Raw genomic sequence first — 17,686 nt, 5'->3', positions numbered from 1 at the left:
TCAAACCATCTAATAGATTTCTTGCATATATATCTGTATAATTATACTCATGTTATTTCTTGAGTATCTGTTCAGGAGAATGATACACGGAGGTAGAAAAATACAATTCAGCTCCTCGTATGTTAGAAATTCTTAACTTTTGTCTGCTGAAATATTTTCACAGGTTAAACAATACTCTTTACCCTTAAAAATTTTTCTTTCCATAAAGAGTACCATTTCCAGCAATATTGATGAAACATTTGAAAGAAATGACATAACTTTTCCCAGGGAAAGATTATTCAAAAGGAAACTGGAAGAAACATCTTTAACAATATTTCACATTATTTCTTTAAAGGTACATTACAGTCAATTTTATAATAAAGATATGCAATTTAAACATTATCGTACTAAGTCTTAGAGACCAGAACATTCTCAACCTGAACTTACTTCAGGTCAAATGTTCTTTGATTATAATTCACAAAGAACTTTTCCTCCTTTATCATGAGGGTAGAACACACACCATTACTTTTCAATCTCCTGGTAAAATTGTGAAGAATAAAAAGTATCTGTTCTCTCTAGAGGTAGAAAAACTGAGCATGAATTTCTCTCAAAATTGTTATTTCTTATTGGAACTGAGGCTTACACTTTGCTATTATAAGAAATCCTAAGAAAGACTGCTCTTTCAAATACTATCAATATCCAGCCACTTTCCTTCAGAAGCTTTTAAAAGAATATTTTAAGATACTTATTCTTGCAAAATCTATCTTCTGGTATTCAAACAGTGTCGAAAATCAGCATTCCAATTACCTAAACCAAGGAGACCTCAACTGAATGAAATTGACATGTAATCATAGAAAAGAAACAAGAGATAAGGAAACCTCTTGGGACTGGGTTGGACACCCAAGCTAAAAATGAGATGGTGCTTACAAAGTTTATTAAAAAAAAATTCTTTAAACAGATTTTAATTTATAAAGAAACAAGAAAAAGAAAAATTTCTGCGTTTTTATAAAGGGATGAGGATAACAATGGAGAACAAAATGAAATAAATGACTTCTAATATTTTAAAATCATTTCCAATAAAATATGAGAAAATAAAGAAATTAAAAACATAAGAAATCTGGCAAAAGTAAGAAAGAGACTGTCTAATGTACATTAACTTAAATCTTCAGAAGTAATAATAGCTAACAATTACTGGGCATGGTCTGTGCAGGCAAGCTTCTAAATGCATGGCATCTGTTACCTCCTTCAACCCTCATAGTAATGCTGTGCAACAGGAAACATTATTATCTACATTTTGCAGTTGGGGACACTGAGATACATAGGGATTAATTAACTTACCCAGCATCATCCTGGTAGGACGTAAAGAAGACAAGAGAAAATTCCCAAGATTCTTGCCCCAGAGTCCACACTCTCAGTGATACACACAAAGTCACATATTGCAAATATCCCTGCACCCTAATGCAGAAAGCTTTGAGTAGCTACTATTACATTTCCAATAGGGATCCAGCTCAGTAAAGCCTAACTTCCTGGCTACCCAAGTTGTTTTTCTTCTTTGCTTCCTCCCATTACCTTTCCATAACCTCTTATAATCTAAAATCATCTTCGATTGTTATGAGGTAAAAGGGATCTGCTAACTGGGATACTTTTCAAGTTTTCTAGTATAAGTAAGATGAGGTCTTTACAACCGAGAACATTCTACATAGTCTTGGATACTTTCAACAGAAAAATTGGCCCCAAAATATATTTATCAACTCATACTAAGTAATTAAAAATTACATTATAATCACCAAAACAATAATAAGGCTGTGTGAATTTATGGCTTTGTTTATAATAGAGCACCATAAAAAATATAGCATAATATTGAAAAGGTAAAATAATAAAATAAATAAATTGGAGCCAAACATGCTAAAGATGGAAAATTAGTCCATTACAGTTAAATTCACTGGAAGAGTTGTTAAAATACCATGTGGAAACTGTGAAAATTCATATAACTGACAACAATATCTAAGGAAATCATTTGAGGAAACTGAATTTTTCTGTTTGAAAAAAGGGAAGAATTAACTTACAAAGAGTCCTCAGGCAATATAAATACTACTTTTTAGAAACCTATATATAAAAATGTTATTCTCTACACAATTTTAATACCCTAACAAATTAATATAAATATCCTGTAATATAGACAAAATTAATTATAAAACATCCTTTCATTGGAATATTACACAATCATTAAAAATAACCTTGATAGAAGTATTTAACAGCATAACATATGCTTAGGAGAGTATGCTAAGAAGAAATAACTTAAGACATGGTACAAAACAATATACATGGAATGATTACTATCACGTTTTTTAAAATCAGATGAAAAGAAACAAGATTGCATGACATGAAGAAAGTTCCTGACTTACAGTGGTTCAACTCACAATTTTTTGACTTTACAACAGAGGGAAACCCACTCATAAGTGAAGCACAGCATTCAAAAATATTGCCAGTGCATATAAATACATGTAAATAGTAAGCCAGTACTAATTTTGTTTTACTTTTCTATATTTTCCCATTTTTAATGAGCATACATTATTTTATATTAAAATATTATTTTACAAGGGAAAAACCCTTGACATGTAATAAAATCATAACTAGTTTTTAATTTAAAAAGAATATGAATACACTTAATGAAAAACCGGGTGAAGTGGAAACCACAACAGGAACAAAAAAAGATTCTTAAAATTGAGGTAAACTCTAATATGAATTAATATATTTCACGGCAATCCTTTGATTCCAGCAATCCTTTTACTATACAGGACCAGCAACCTATCAATCTGACAAGCTTCTTGTCCTTTGCCTGCCTCTCCCACAAGCCTTCTCTTTCCACAGCTTACACTCCAAGGACAATCCTAATCACCTTGGTGCATGCCCCTTCAGTCCCTAAACATTCTATTAATTTCTTTCACTAACTAGTGAACTACAGTAAGACATTTGTGAAATTCTACACTCTGCCGAATTATTGTAACCCAGAAGCTTCCTGGAATTGAGGGAAAACACACAATCCTACTGATCAGATTTGCTTTCAATTTGGGGTTGCTAACCCCAGCTGGGCTCTTCACGCTACCAGGCAATGCGAGTTTATGTTTCTGGCACATACACCTCCCTCTCCTTTCTTGTGGAATCTCCAACACCCTTCTCTGTTGTCATTTGCCCCTGATGCATTTTCTTCGTATTTTAGTTAGGGGGAAAAAAACCATCAGAGAGAATGAATTAGTCCATTCTCACTCTGCTATAAAGAACTACCCGAGACTTGGTGATTTATGAAAGAAAGAGATTTAATTGACTCACAGTTCTGCATAGCTGGGGAGGCCTCGGGAAACTCACAATCATGGTGGAAGGGAAAGCAAACATGCCCTTTACATGATGGCAGAAAGAAGAAGTGCCGAACAAAAAGGGAAAAAAATCCCTTTATAAAATGAGAAAATCTCCTGAGAACTCACTCCCTATCATGAGAAAAGGATAGGAAAAACCAATCCCATGATTCAATTATCTCCACCTGGTTCCACCCTTGACACGTGAGAATTATTCCAATTCAAGGTGAGATTCAGGTGGGGACACAGAGCCAAACCATATCAGGGAACTTCCACCTGTTTCTACCAAAACATTCTTTTGAATTCCTGTATTTAGACCCCTTTACTTGAATCTCTTTCTCATTACTGTCAGAGAACTTCCACCTGTTTCTACCAAAACAATCTTTCAACTTCCTGTATTTGGACCCCTTTACTTGAATTTCTTTCACATTACTGTGGGTGAGCTGCCCATGCTATCAGCCAAGTCTCAGCTCTCCACAGGACTAGCATGTCCACTCAAAGATGATGTTGTAAAAACTCTCTTCCATCTCTCTAGCATTACTAGTGTATTTTCCTCTATTGCACCTTTTCTATAAGCATAAAACATGATGGTGCTTTTTACATCTTTAAAAAAGGTCAAATAAACCCATCTTGACCTTTCTTCCTTCTTCAGTTTCCACCGCTCTGCTCCACTTCCCTTTACAGCAGAAGCGGGCACACATAGAAAATACTTTCTCTCCTTATCCACAAATATATTTCTTCTCTCTAATACCTTCCATTAATTTTCACCCATTGTCCACTCCACCGAAAGTACTTTTATCAAGGTCACCTGTGACCTGTTGCCAAAGTCGCTGATAAATTCTCATTCCTATACATGCTTGACCCATCACCATGCGAGGCAGCTTATCACTGTCTCCTTAAAATAGTCAGATTATATTACTCAGGTCATATCACTCATATATTCAACGTGTTGTAATAACTTCCTTTCTCAATCAAGCAAAAGCTAAAGTAATATAGCCTCTATAGCTTTATTCCTTAACATCTGGCCTTGTTTCTTGTCTGGGTTCATCTGAAGTCTTCTCATGTGACTCTAGCCACACTGGCCTTACCTTTTGTTCTTTGAACATAGCAGGCATGTTCTTGCCTGACAGCCTTTACACTTGCTATCTTCCCTGCCAAAAACATGCTTTCCCCTGATACGTATGGTGACTTCCTCGTCATCTTTAGGTATTTGCTAAAATATTACCTTACTTATGAGGACTTTTCTGGCCTCCTGATTTAAAAAAAATACCCTCCTCATTGTACTTCTCTGCCTTATTTTTCTTCATATTACTCACAAAATATAATATGCTATATGTATGACTAATTTATTTTATGCCCTATCTCATCACACTAGAATGAAAGCACCAAGAGTGCCTGTTTATTTATCTGTTTTGTTCACTCTTGTATCCCAGAGCTTAGAACAGTTTCTAGTACTTAGTAGGTGCTCAATAAAAACTTACGGAGTGACTGTTGCATACATTTCATTTCCCCTTGAAAACTGAGAAAGAACAAATTACATTAATAGGATAAAAGTCACTGCAGCAAATCAAGGAAGGTTTGTAAAGATTTTCTAGATGATTTGCAAATCTAGTTAAAATATGGTATATACAGTTTGCCTGAATGGCTTTGTTGAAAGAAATGCCAACAACAGTATGAAAACTCTGGAAAGCATAACCAAGAAGTCACATATTTAAATTTTACTATCTCTTAGCTCTAGGCCAGAGGAGGAGGGGGAGAAGAAATGAAGAAAAGAAACAGAGACAGACAGACACACACACACACACGCACACACGCACACACACACACACAGAGTGAGAAAAAGACAAAGAGAATAAAAGAAAGACTTAGCTCAGGCTTCTATAACAAAATACCTTAAACTGAGCAGCTTAAACATTCGTTTCTCACCATTTTGGAAGTTTACAATGCAAGATCAGGGTGTCAGGTGGGTAAGGTTCTTGGTGGAGCCCTCTTCCTTTCACAGATTGTTGTCTTCTTGCTATGTTTTCATACAGTGAAAAACTCTCTGTCCTCTTCTTATAAGGGCACTAATCCTATTCATGAGGGCTCCACCTTCATGACCTCATCACTTCTCAAAGGCTTCACCTTCTAATTCAGTCACAATGGAATTAAGGAGTCAACGTTTTGGAGAGACGTAAGCCATTCGGTCCACAATGGAAAGCTATCCGGTGAAGTACACGAGACTCTGCTTTCTATTTTCTACACTCCAGTCTCTGTGACCTAACACTATACCTATTACCTTTGTGATAGTCACTAACGCCATTTTTATCTGCTGAATAGCAAAGACAATTGCAATCGTGACAAAGTAAATGTTTAATTTTGTGAAGTACGCCTCTTCTCCTTCTTTTTTCAAAATATTTGATCCTAATCATTTATTTTTTAGCATTTGTATGATACTTAATAACAACAAATTACAAATTCTTGTTGAACCTTGACATTAAATGAAAACCTTTCTCATAGTATAAATTTAGTGGAATTGCAAATGAACATAGGAGCCAAGGCATAGCAAATGAACATTCCTGTTTGTGAATTCTTTTGTTCAAAACAGAATTAGCATTGGCTTTTTCAGTTCCCACAGCCTACAGAGATAATCCTAAAGCATAAAAATTCTGGAGCAGTTCATGCCTTTAAAATGGCAACAAAGCCAAAATTGATTAGTTTTTGTCAAACCACAAAAAAAAAAATGGAAGGGTTTTCATCACAAGCTCTTTTCCTAATAATAGCCCACTTTTTCATTTTTCAAAGCCTGCCTGTGAACTGTTAATGACAGAATAATCCGTGGACATACTCCTGTGACTTCAGCTGTTATAAAATGCAATTTGACACTGAAAAGAAACGTAAGTATTACTCCCAAGAATGTTTGCCTTCTGTTTTGTAAAAATACCATCTTTATTTGTGAAACACAGTTGTTACTATGTACACAGAGCATATAAACAAGGGAAGACATTAAAAACACAGAAACCAAGCATCAATATTTTATAAATGGCTTGCCGATATAATCAACTGTCCATCACACTAGCTACACTCATCTAAGTATTTTTTCTTAATGGGCATTTTATTCGTATCTGCAAAAGACTAGCAGTAACATAGCACCTACTCTATAACTCTGAGTACAGGTCTAAGGAAAGTAGAGACCACATGAGACATTTGAAGCCGAGGGAACTATTTACAGAAGTGTTTAGAAGGCTGAAGAGCAAACAGCAGAATGTGAAATGACCCAGCTACTAACACCTGCAGGAAGCAGTTACTATCCCCAGGGCCAGAGAAAAGAAAGGGAAGAGGAGGCTGTAGAACTCATGAGCCCACTTGCACTTCTGAGGTGTCTCAGGAGATCCTGAAAACACTAAGGAGGGGATACATATGCTAGTTTGAGGAGCATGGATGGTTCCAGGAAATAGGTGCTTAGACAGCTGGGATGAAGCGTGTTTTGCAGCAGTCTGGAAATGCAACTGGGCCCTATGTAGCTGGTGTTGGAACTGAGGAGAAGGTGCTGCTCTGTAGGAGTTGGTGCTATCAATTGGTCTCTGCTTACAGATGCCGGTATAGCCAAAGGGAGTGCCACAGGGCAGGGGCTGGAACCAGGGAAGAGTTGCACTATGGACACTGAAAATGCCGGAGGATGCAGGCATCCATAGCTGCATGTTGTGGAAGAAGGCCCAGAAGCTGGAAAAGAGAAGTGAGTCATCCTTTCTCTCTTAAGACTTCATTTTTGAAGTCCCTTTCCACCTCTCATTGGCAAGATTGAATTAAAATACTGCTGGCAATAACAACTTGGAAAGATAATCTGTAAGGTACATACATCTACATTTCATAGATTTATGCAAGTTACAAAATAATATCTTTTCTTATTTCCATGAAGCCACGTTCATGCTCTACTTAAATCTTTATTATTCTTTCAAATTTCAATATGGGATGTTATTGAGCAGATGATTTATATAAGAAATAAACAATTAGGGAAAATATATCACCCTGTGGTTAATGATAGCCTCTAATTCTTTGCTATTCTCACTGAAATTGCCCTTGAATCTAGACCAGCAGCCATAGTGATTTGCTTAACTAATAAGATATAGGAAAACCAATGTTCACAGATTTCAAAATCTAGAGCAACCGCCCTGAGATCGCCATGCTGGAGAGAACACATAAAGGAGCTCTGCTTGTCAATACCAGCTAAGCCCTGACTCTAGTCATCCACTCCCAAGTGCCAGACATGAATGGGTAGCCATCTTGAACCTTCAACCTCTCCATCTGCAGGTTAAAAACTACAGTCTATTACACCAAGTAGAATAATCACCCAGACAATCCCTAACTAGATCTCTCAGCCACCAAACTGTGAAATATAATAAAACCATTGTTTTGAGCTACTAAGTTTTAGAGTAGTTTGCTATGTAGCAATAGATGTTGAAACATGGCCTTTTTAACAATTAAAGAAATGCACACTAAAGCAAATTATTCATGTTAAATGTAACCAGAATAAGCTCTTCTACATTTGCTGAACATAATTAAATCAGATAACACAGTACTCATGAAGCTTCGGGGGTGAAGTGCTCATCCCATACTGATGAAATTGAAAAGTACTACAGACTTGAGGGAATCTCTTTGACAATGTGAATCTGACACAAGCTGAGCTTATGGCTGCTCACTGTGATGAGTCCCTTCAAGGTGGAAAGTTCCCTAGCAATTTATGTTTATAATTTCATATAATTTTTCTTAAGAAGGCTCTGCCCCCAAGTGATATAAACTATAGATCCCACAAAATAGAATCTGTCCCCAGACGTTATACATTAATATCATAAAACTCTTCTGGCCCTTCTTAGTCATTAGTATTTTCTCCAAGAAAATAAGAGGAAGGGGGAGAGCTATGTTTATAAAACTCTTTATCCGAGCATCATAGATAATAAAAAAATAAACTGAAAATAACCTAAATGTTCCATAATGGATAAAAAATTAAATTATAAGCTATCAACTCAGGGCATAATGTCATTTTTTAAAAAAGTGGTTACAAAGTTTCTAACAACATGAGAGCTTGTTTATAATGACTAACTGTAAAGGCTAACCTTGAAAGTTTATATAAACTTTGATTACAAGTATAAAAATGTATACATTACAGATAAAACTTGGAAGGAAATTTGAAGAAGTGAAAATAATGATGTTGAGGTGATGGTCATGAGATACAACTTTGCTCTTCGTTTTTGCTTTTCAATTCTTATTTCTCATCTAAGTTGCATCCCATTGTAGACAATGGTAAGTGATGCAAGCCCTTTCAACAATCAGCTTCTATAGTTTTGTAAGAGACACCCTGTCAAAGCTGTAGCTAAATGAAGGGAATGACTGCAATGCGCAAAGCTCAGGAAAGAAGGCCTGGTTGTGGAGGGCCACTTCTCACTTTGAAAAATGTGGAAAAATAAACAGGTCATTAGGAAGGTAAACGCAGACCCTTGGGGAAGTTTGGCATCTTTCTAGCCCTTTTTTTTTTTTTTTTTTTTTTCCTGATCACTTGTATGGCAAAGTAAAACCTTCAGGAGCCAGAAAGCAAACAGCTGACAGCACTGTTCTCCCACCCTCATATCTGCCATCTTTATGACCACACACACACACACACACACACACCCCTTCAAGAAGAAATGTATAAAAGAAACATTTGCTATTTTAATGATTTTGTGAATGTCCTAGAAATGTAGAACAGAAACAGCAAGATCTGGAATCTACATAAGGTTTGTGGCCAGTGGTTCTCTGACCTGCGGTGACTCCTCACTTGCTGGGAGCCTCCACGTCTCCATCTGTACAATGAGGGGTTTTTCACCATGGAACAACATCCTATCTTATCACCATTATCTGACTCAGTCGTCAAATACAATGGAGCCCATTTGAAAAGCGGAGAATGTGGGGAAGCCACATTGCTCTGAGTGGTTTTTGCTTTTTTTTATATCCTAATTTCAGATTATAGAAACTTGGATAATAAAATTTTAAGTGATACAAAGAAAATAATTAAAAGGAAAGCCAGGGTCTGCAACAGACCTCGGTGATGTCAGAAGGCAGACAGCCCAGCTTGTCTTTTCCACTCCAAACATAGAAAACACGACCACAAAGGAGTGCTCCCCCTGATGTGTTTGTTCTTCCTACTTTTCATTAGAAAGAAACACACAGGCTGGGCACGGTGACACATGCCTGTAATCCCATCACTTCAGGAGGCCGAGGCTGGCGGATCACAAGGTCAAGAGATGAAGACCATCCTGGCTAACATGGTGAAACTCCGTCTCTACTAAAAATACAAAAAATTACCTGGGTGTGGTGGCGCACACCTGTAGTCCCAGTTACTCAGGAGGCTGAGGCAGGAGAATAGCTTGAACCCAGGAGGCGGAGGCTGCCATGAGCCAAGATGGCGCCACTGCACTCCAACCTGGTGACAAAGCAAGACTCCACTTCAAAAAAGCAAAAAAAAAAAGAAAAGAAAGAAACACACGAAGAGACATTTGACCTGCCCCCATAGTAGATGTGTGAAGAGCCTCACTTTGGGAGGCTTCACTCCTTTCACGGTACCTGTAAAAGCTCACACCTGACTCACTCAGGTGCTGGCTCAACCTCAACCTCTTGGCCCATCCATCCAAGATCCAGTGAAAAGCTGTTAAGCAAATCCATCTCAGGAACTTTACATTCATGCAAAACATCATTTTGCTGTCTTCTTGCAACAATAAGGAAAGGCTGTCTTTCAACTATGTCTTGGTAATGAGAATTTAAAATTGCCTACCATGTAGTTTCCATTAAAAGCCATCTCAATACTAAAAGATATGATAGCCATTTGCAACTCACAATTCTCCTATTTTATGCCTAAATCAATTGCAATCAAAAGGCAGTTTTAAAATAGAGCATGTTCCTTCAGCTTCCTAACAAAATTGGATTTACAGAGTGATGGCTTAACACTGCTTCTTCAGTTTTTCACTCGTCATAAAGATGAGATGTGGAATTCACCTACGTTTTTAGTAAACCTCTAATTATACAAAGCTATGCATAAGAAATTATTCTCAAAGTTTGGATATAGGAAAAATGTTTTCCTCCTAATCTTAATGTTTTCTCTTATTTAAAAAAAACAGTACCCCCTTATGCTTTCAATTTTACCTTGACTATCAAGGGAAACTTAGTTTGGGTTTTGTGTGCAATAACTTCTCACATCTCTGATTTTCTTGTTTGTTTGTTTAACATAGTTGTGTTCCTCTTCCAATACACTGTACATGGCTATTATTACATGAGGTTAACTTTAGAAACTACAGGTTTTATGAGTGTAGAGAGGAGACTTTATTTCTCATAAAAGGTTATAGCCTTCCAGGTGGCCACTCCACAGGCTGAAAAGCACAGCATCTGACAACGACCAGAGACAAGGAGGGTTTAGACAGGAATTTAAGTTGAGCAAATTAAAGTAACATATGTATTCAACCGGCTATAGGAGGAGCTGTGAATATTCACGAAGGGGGTCCTGACACAAGCATATTGAGCAAATATGCTTATATATGACCCATGTTTACCTTGGGGTAAAGATAACATTTAAATGTACTACAATTAGGCCCTATACATCAAAAGGTCTTTTTAGGACACAAGGGCACACAAGTGTGCAATCTGTGGTTGGTGGTTTCATCAGAAGAATGTTATTGAAATCAGTCTCTTGTCCAATCAAAGCTGTAGTTATGGCTTGTGGAACAGGGGATCCGTTAGCTTCTGTGAGCTGAATGAGCTGTCATTATTCTAACACCGCTTATCTTGAGGCCAGTGCTTGTTTAGCTGCTAGAAAAAAGAAAGAAAGAAAGAAAAACCTGTTGCAGCTAGAAGATAGTTTATTCCCTAAGTGTAGGGGTGTGTGACTTCACCTTGCCTGGCACGGCCTTAGGTGCTGTTTATAATTTGGTATCTTACTGCCATGAAGAGTCCATTCTGTTAGTCTTGTAATCTCTATTTTAACATTATTACTGATCACTTGTTGTGTCTAAACTGCAAAGGGATGGGGTGTGACAAAGCATGTCTGACCTCCTGTCTTGTCATGGCTGGGAACTCAGTTTTCAAGATTTCTCTGGGGTTCCTTTGGCCAAATGAGGGTGTGTTCAATCTGTGGGAGGTTTAGAATTTTCTCTTTAGTTTCTAAGGCTTAGCTTTTATTGATAATACTTTTCAGTGTTATTGAATATGTACTTTTGTAATTAGGTACATCAAGTCACACTGGGGAAAGATAGTGTATAAATAGATAACCATGTATATATGTGTATGCATGCATGTGTGTATGTGCTCTATATAATATGTATTATCATTAATTGTCATAGAAAAAATCTTTAGAATTAAAAAGAGCTTAGCAATCATTTAATTAAGTGGCTCCAAACATATATCTATCATGCATGGAGAACCATTTTTTTCAAATGAAATGTTGCCTAAAACTTAAACAAATATGTTTGAAAAATAAAAGCAAAGTTCCTTTGGCCAAAAGGTAGGAGGATAAAAACCCACAAACTTCACCTTGTGGCCACTCACTTTCACTGCAACAGAGCATTCTGGAATCACCCACAGAACTAATAATTTTCATATATATATGTATATACATACACATATATATATATTTTATTGCATTTTAGCTTTGGGGGTACATGTGAAGAACATGTGAGATTGTTGCATAGGTACATACATGGAAGTGTGGTTTGCTGCCTTCCTCCCCATCACCTATATCTGGCATTCCTCCCCATGTTATCCCTCCCCAACTCCCCACCCTCCACTGTCCCTCCTCTAGTTCCTCCCTACAGACCCCAGTGTAGAACTAATAACTTTCTACGGTACACATTTGACTATTACCAGTCCATTTCAGTGATTGTCTTTTGTAAGTATGAAAAATGACACACAATCAAGTTGTGAATTATCTATAAACATTTACTTAGTGACTGCCCAGGTCACCACCAGAACTCAGATTCCCTGATTTCCAGAAGCTTATTTTTGTCAAAATAGAAAGGTCCATCCCAATATTGGCTGAAAATTAAAATTGTGGTCTTTGAGAAGAGTTGGGCTATCTGGAATTTCTGACAAAAACTAAACAGAGCCTAAGATTTTCCTAAAGTCAACAAGCAGTTAATATTTCCTCTCAGGCCCAGCACTGCTGTTTTCCCTCCTCGCTGGCCTATGTGCAGAAAGGGCCTGCCCTCCCTGCTTTTCAGACTTACTTTCAACTGCTGTTGCATTCACCTGTTCCCTTGGAATCCCTATTGGATCTCAATTTCTTGAACCCCCCTTTGTAAAGAATGACACGGTCTTGCATTTTTTGTATGTCAAATAAACTTAGCCAAGTTAACAATTTCGTGAAATCTTAGGGACTACTTGTTTTTCTTTCTCGAGCATTTTTACATTTTAGCCTGACTTTAGTTTTTAACATTATGAATATGAAGATCTCTTGTCCATTTAGTAAAGCCTGAACATGTTCTCGTATGCCTACTCTCAATAAACTTGGACTGAATTAACCTGAGAGTATGACTTATTTTGCAAACACCTCCAGACAAAAACTAAGTAACATGTACTTGCACGATGACCAAAGATTTCAGACAAACTTTGGATAGATCATGGAAATTTTAAGAAGCCACATTTGAGCTTCAGATTTCAAAGTCATGATTTATAAACTCAATTTCAGGTGAAACATTTAGGAGAAATATTTTCAAATCTACCATTTATTGTTTGTTTTATTTTTATTTTTTATATTATATAGGCTTATTTTGTCCACTAAAAACAGGCTATTTCATTTATAGAAGTATCTTATGTAATAAAAACCATTTCAACATACAATTTCAACAATCCTAAGAGGAAAATACCACCCTCTAGTGGCGAAACCCTTAAACAGCAAAGGCCTCGGGGCAGAAGGCCTCCAGTTAACCAAGTGACTAATTTAGGTGTAAAATAAGAGGGTCTGATGCTTGAGTATTAATAGGAAACCTCAAGAAGACCGTGGCATCTGGAAATCCCTGAGGGCATGTGATATGTGGGTATGGAGGAGAGTAGTGGAAAGAGAAGCAAACCATTGCCAAAGAGACACTGATCAAAGCACTGCCTTATCCCCTTTCATGGAACTGGGAAAACCAGGCACTAATTAAACTAGTCCCTAAGTAAAACCCCAGGGGCTTTTCTGAACCAAAATTAGGCATCAGGTGCAAAGACAACAAGGGAGATCCTAGAGGGATAAAGAGCCAAGCATATCATGCTAGTTCAGGATGTAAACAATAAACAGAACAGGACTGCCAAAAACTAGAGTTTAATGGATACTGGTTTCCTAGTGGGAAAGAGAGGATGAAAGGAGATCAACTGGCCAACGTAAACATTTAAGGCTTATTCAGACAAGTAAATATTTTGTCCAGGCTCCACCCTTTGTTTATTCAATTGTGTCTTGATAAGCTCCTGAAGTCTGCCCCTGGTTTAAGCCTCCATTCTGGAGCTCTCCTTTTAGATCTCAGCCTTGTCTATCATCTCTTCTGTTGCTTTTTAACAATGCAAGATTTTTATAGGGTTATCAATTTCTAAACCAAAAGTACTTGTATATTGTCTAATTAATTCATTCTAAAGAATAAGTCCCATACACCTCAAGGAGACTTGATGTACAACAATTCCTTCAAATCAGAGACAGAATACAATGAAAAATAATAATAGTAACTTGAATTGCCAAAACAATGAAGACAATAAAAAATAGAGATCCACCGAAGATGCCTAACAAATCTTTTAGCCACAGAAGAGTGATGCTGAGACTGTGCAGAGAGAAAGGCTTGTCTAAATTCATGTTATAAAATATTTCTCAAAATGTAAACATCTATATAAATACAGTATTTTATGTGACGATATTATTCAGCTGCCAGTGTGTAGGGAGAATGGCCAGTAACCATTCTGACAGGTCAAGTGTCCATGCCATACTCATTCCTGAATGTTTTTAATAACATCCTGCATTCAGCAAAGTATCAACCTAAGCTTACCAAGTAAGTGTTTGTCTCCCTATTAAAAAATTCCAAGATGACTAGGTGTTATTTGGTGGGATGGATTTCTATTTTTTTTTTTTTTTAATTTAAAAAAGTATTCTAAAGGGAGCGAAGTGGTCATCTGAATTGGTGAATCAAATATAAGACAGTCCTTGATGAGAGCTGGTCACACCCAAAAGAGCGATGTGACACAGTCTTAAGTTTTTACTAAAGAGAGAGAAGAGCAGGATCATGCAATACAAGAGACCAAGAAAGGCTCTCAGGCTGTCTTTCCATGGACTAATTATGCAGAATTTATGATATGGGTTCTGGAGGTTGAGCTAACTGGGTTCAAATGCCAGCTCCACAATGAAATTTGTAGGGAGAAGCAGGACAAAGTGCTTCAGGTGAATGGAAAATGATCCACAATGGTGTAAAAACAAGAGTGAGCAGGAGTCCTTCAGGAAGCAGCAAGCTGTTCAGGAAGGCTGAGGCATGGCCGCAGGGTAGGAGCAGAGGCAAGCCTGGGGGAGGGGCAAGAAGGAAGGATGCAGAGAAAGGCAGAGGCTGGTCATGACATACTTATAAGACCGACTGAGGAATTTAAACTGTAGCCTAAAGGAAGACACAGAGGGGTTTAAATTCAGTCAACGACAAGATCCCATTTGTGATTTACATTTTAGGAAGGTGGAAAGCAAAAGTTGTGAGGGCAGTGGCCAGAAAGAATGAAGGCAGTGGCCAGAACAAGGAAAGTGATTGTAAGAATGGAGAGAAGTAGACAGAGCCCACCTTGTCCCTTGTTTTCCACTCCAAGGACTATAAATTACCTGCTTGACATTTCACACTTAAGACCACGTTAGATTCCCTTTTTGAGCTTCTGTCTCTAAGGATGCAAAACGTGAAGCTAAACTCCTTAACCTCTGTACCAACTAGACCATGTCTTCCTGTAGAGGAAATGAGTTTCAAACCTCACTTACTGGTAATTATTCTTCATGTTTTTTCATTTGACCCCTGTATTTCCTTTCCCCAATAAACCTGTTATCCCCACACATCCCTAGATGTTTTGGGTGAATAAATATTTTATTATGAATTTCACTTATCTTCACTTGTAAAAGACAGTAGAAAACAAGTCTGGTCTCAAAACCATCTCTGCACATCCAAGTCAGTGAGTAGTTCCGTCAACAATCACACAAAAGTGACAGGATAACGTAGACAAGTACAGTTATTTAGTAATTCACTAACGCTATCTAAAACTTCTTCCATTCGCTCACAGTCTTTCAGTGAAATCAAAATCTGTAAGTAAATTTTACTGATTGTAAAATGGGAAGTATTAGAAACAGATACAAGATTGTGTTTCCCATCAATAGCTATGGCATAGAGACCGGCTTAGGTTCCTTCTCTTAGAAATTTCTAGATTTCAGAATATGCCTCTTTATATTTCGAACATAAAGTGGTTTTTACATTTCATCCTTGCCTTGATAGTCAATTCAATGTGTTTTAGAGGAAAGAAAATGGGACCCAGAACCAAAGAAGCTGATCAAGCTTCTAAAACTCTCCAATCTTCAATTTTACATCTATTAAGTAGTAATAAAATTATAATAATTACTCTCTTTCCATTGTGTTTTATGAGAATTAAATGATTTACTGTCTATGATGAAGACTGAAAACTTTTTGATTTTGGAAATGTTCTATATCTGCCCTGTCCAATCAGCTAGACAATAGCTACATTCATATAGCTGTTGAACACACATAATGTGTCTGTTGATCACTGATAAATTGCATTGTTAATTTTCATCAATTTAAAATTTAAAAGACACTTGTGACTAATGCTTACAGTGCAGCTCTAGAGTACTGTTCCAGTTTCAGTTATTCCTACTCTGAATTCCTTAACTCTAACTTTGCTCTGGAAATCCATAGACAGTATGTTGTCTTTGTTTAAGAATGAGTGTTCTCTTTATATGTGAGCAAAGATAGGTATGTAAACTTCTTAAAAGCAATTGGTGAGATAAAACAAAGTGCAACTGTATTTTTGTCCACCATTGTCCTTTTAAAAATTTTATTCATTGGGGAAAATTTTTTCTAATACCACTAATGAAATTTCCCCAGTTGGTCCCATATATCTCCCGGTCACTTTTAGGTTTTTTTAAAAAAAAAGTCCTGGGTTATTTTAAGTTTCGAAATGGAGTATTATTTGTAAATTTTCATCAGCACACCAATCTCCCCGGGCAAGACTGATCCTCCCCTCCCCATACCATATGGCTCTACAGCCTTTGGGGAAGAGGGGTACAAGCGCATTATGCGTCTTTTTCTACCTCACCTCTTCAATCACCCAACTAACTACCTAGCTGCTGCTATTGATGGCTCTGAAGTTGGAAGCTTTGACCCTCCTTTTGAGAACCAGAAAATATTTATTGCTGCTGCTGCTGATGATAATGGTGTGTGTATGCATGCCTGCACTTTGGAAGATCCTGAGAAGCTTTCAATTGCTATACCGATGATGTGAATGATGCATCCAATTTTTAAGTCAGTTAAAGCCTCCCTGAGCTCTGGTTTCCAGGCGGGGAAACACAAAGCTTTCCTGGAATGTGCAATGAGGTGAAACAATAGCATCCCTCATCTCCTCACCTACCCCTCTGGATTAGGATAGCCCTTTAAAAATCATTCTCACAAAATCCTCTCAGTGTTCATTCCCCCTTTATTTTTTGTTGCAACTTAGAAGTCAGCAAGGAGTTCAAGATTAGTGAAAATATTGCCAATTGGATTTTTGCCAGGTACCTCTTTCTGGTATCTGAAATCAATTGTCTTGGAATCTTAGCTAATTTTTTTCAATTTAAAAACCTGTTCCTATGCAAAAATGATCGTTGTGGGTCTGGTAATAATAGCTAATGGCTGGAAATTACATAATCATAGTGGAAAGAGCGGTACCTTCATAAGCAATATGGGCTCATCACTAAAATATGTTAAGTTAAAAAAAAGGAAGCCAGACATGTTTCTATTTGCATTTTAAAATAGGAGATATAGGTATATACATACTTTTGTATTATTTGTATTTTTAATTATACAGAAGAATTGCTTTAAGTTTTTCCTTATTATCTTCTGAAATATTACATTTGTATACATATTGAAGCCTGAATTTATTGCTCAACTGTTTAAACTGTGATCTCCAAGTCTTTCTATTTGGTACAATGTCTCAAACATCTTTTTTCAGCCTGAACACCCTGAGACATTGGTGTCTCCATTGAAGTGCAAGTGAAAAGAACTTCCCACATAATCGATCAATTGTTTATAAGATAAATCTGGAAAATTGAATAAAACACCAATGACAGAAAAAGTGAGTTTATATTTTTTGGTTAGGAGAGCTGT

General features: G+C 37.0%; 1 protein-coding gene and 1 long non-coding RNA gene across 6 annotated transcripts in view; one reads left to right on the top strand and one right to left on the bottom strand.

Moving 5' to 3' along the window:
* LOC118143667 (uncharacterized) overlaps positions 1-17,686 on the top strand; it is a 70,124-nt gene that overhangs the window by 38,249 nt on the left and 14,189 nt on the right. The window contains exons 3-5 of one of the 4 annotated variants that reach the window (XR_004727953.3): positions 5,395-5,539; positions 6,117-6,208; positions 6,906-7,047. This is a non-coding gene — a long non-coding RNA (uncharacterized LOC118143667). Of the gene's footprint in view, positions 1-5,394; positions 5,540-6,116; positions 6,209-6,905; positions 7,048-9,501; positions 17,477-17,531; positions 17,655-17,686 lie in introns of those variants that run through there. The other 3 variants (XR_004727951.3, XR_004727952.3, XR_013523712.1) reach the window with 3 other exon arrangements.
* The window catches only part of MACC1 (MET transcriptional regulator MACC1), a 78,371-nt gene that overhangs the window by 47,722 nt on the left and 12,963 nt on the right, over positions 1-17,686 (bottom strand). The window lies entirely within an intron of this gene.

This window comes from Callithrix jacchus, chromosome 11 (genome assembly GCF_049354715.1).
Source record: "Callithrix jacchus isolate 240 chromosome 11, calJac240_pri, whole genome shotgun sequence".
NCBI classification, from domain to species: domain Eukaryota; kingdom Metazoa; phylum Chordata; class Mammalia; order Primates; family Cebidae; genus Callithrix; species Callithrix jacchus.
The sequence above is the reverse complement of the archived record's forward strand: the minus strand, read 5'-3'. Positions and strand labels throughout refer to the sequence as shown.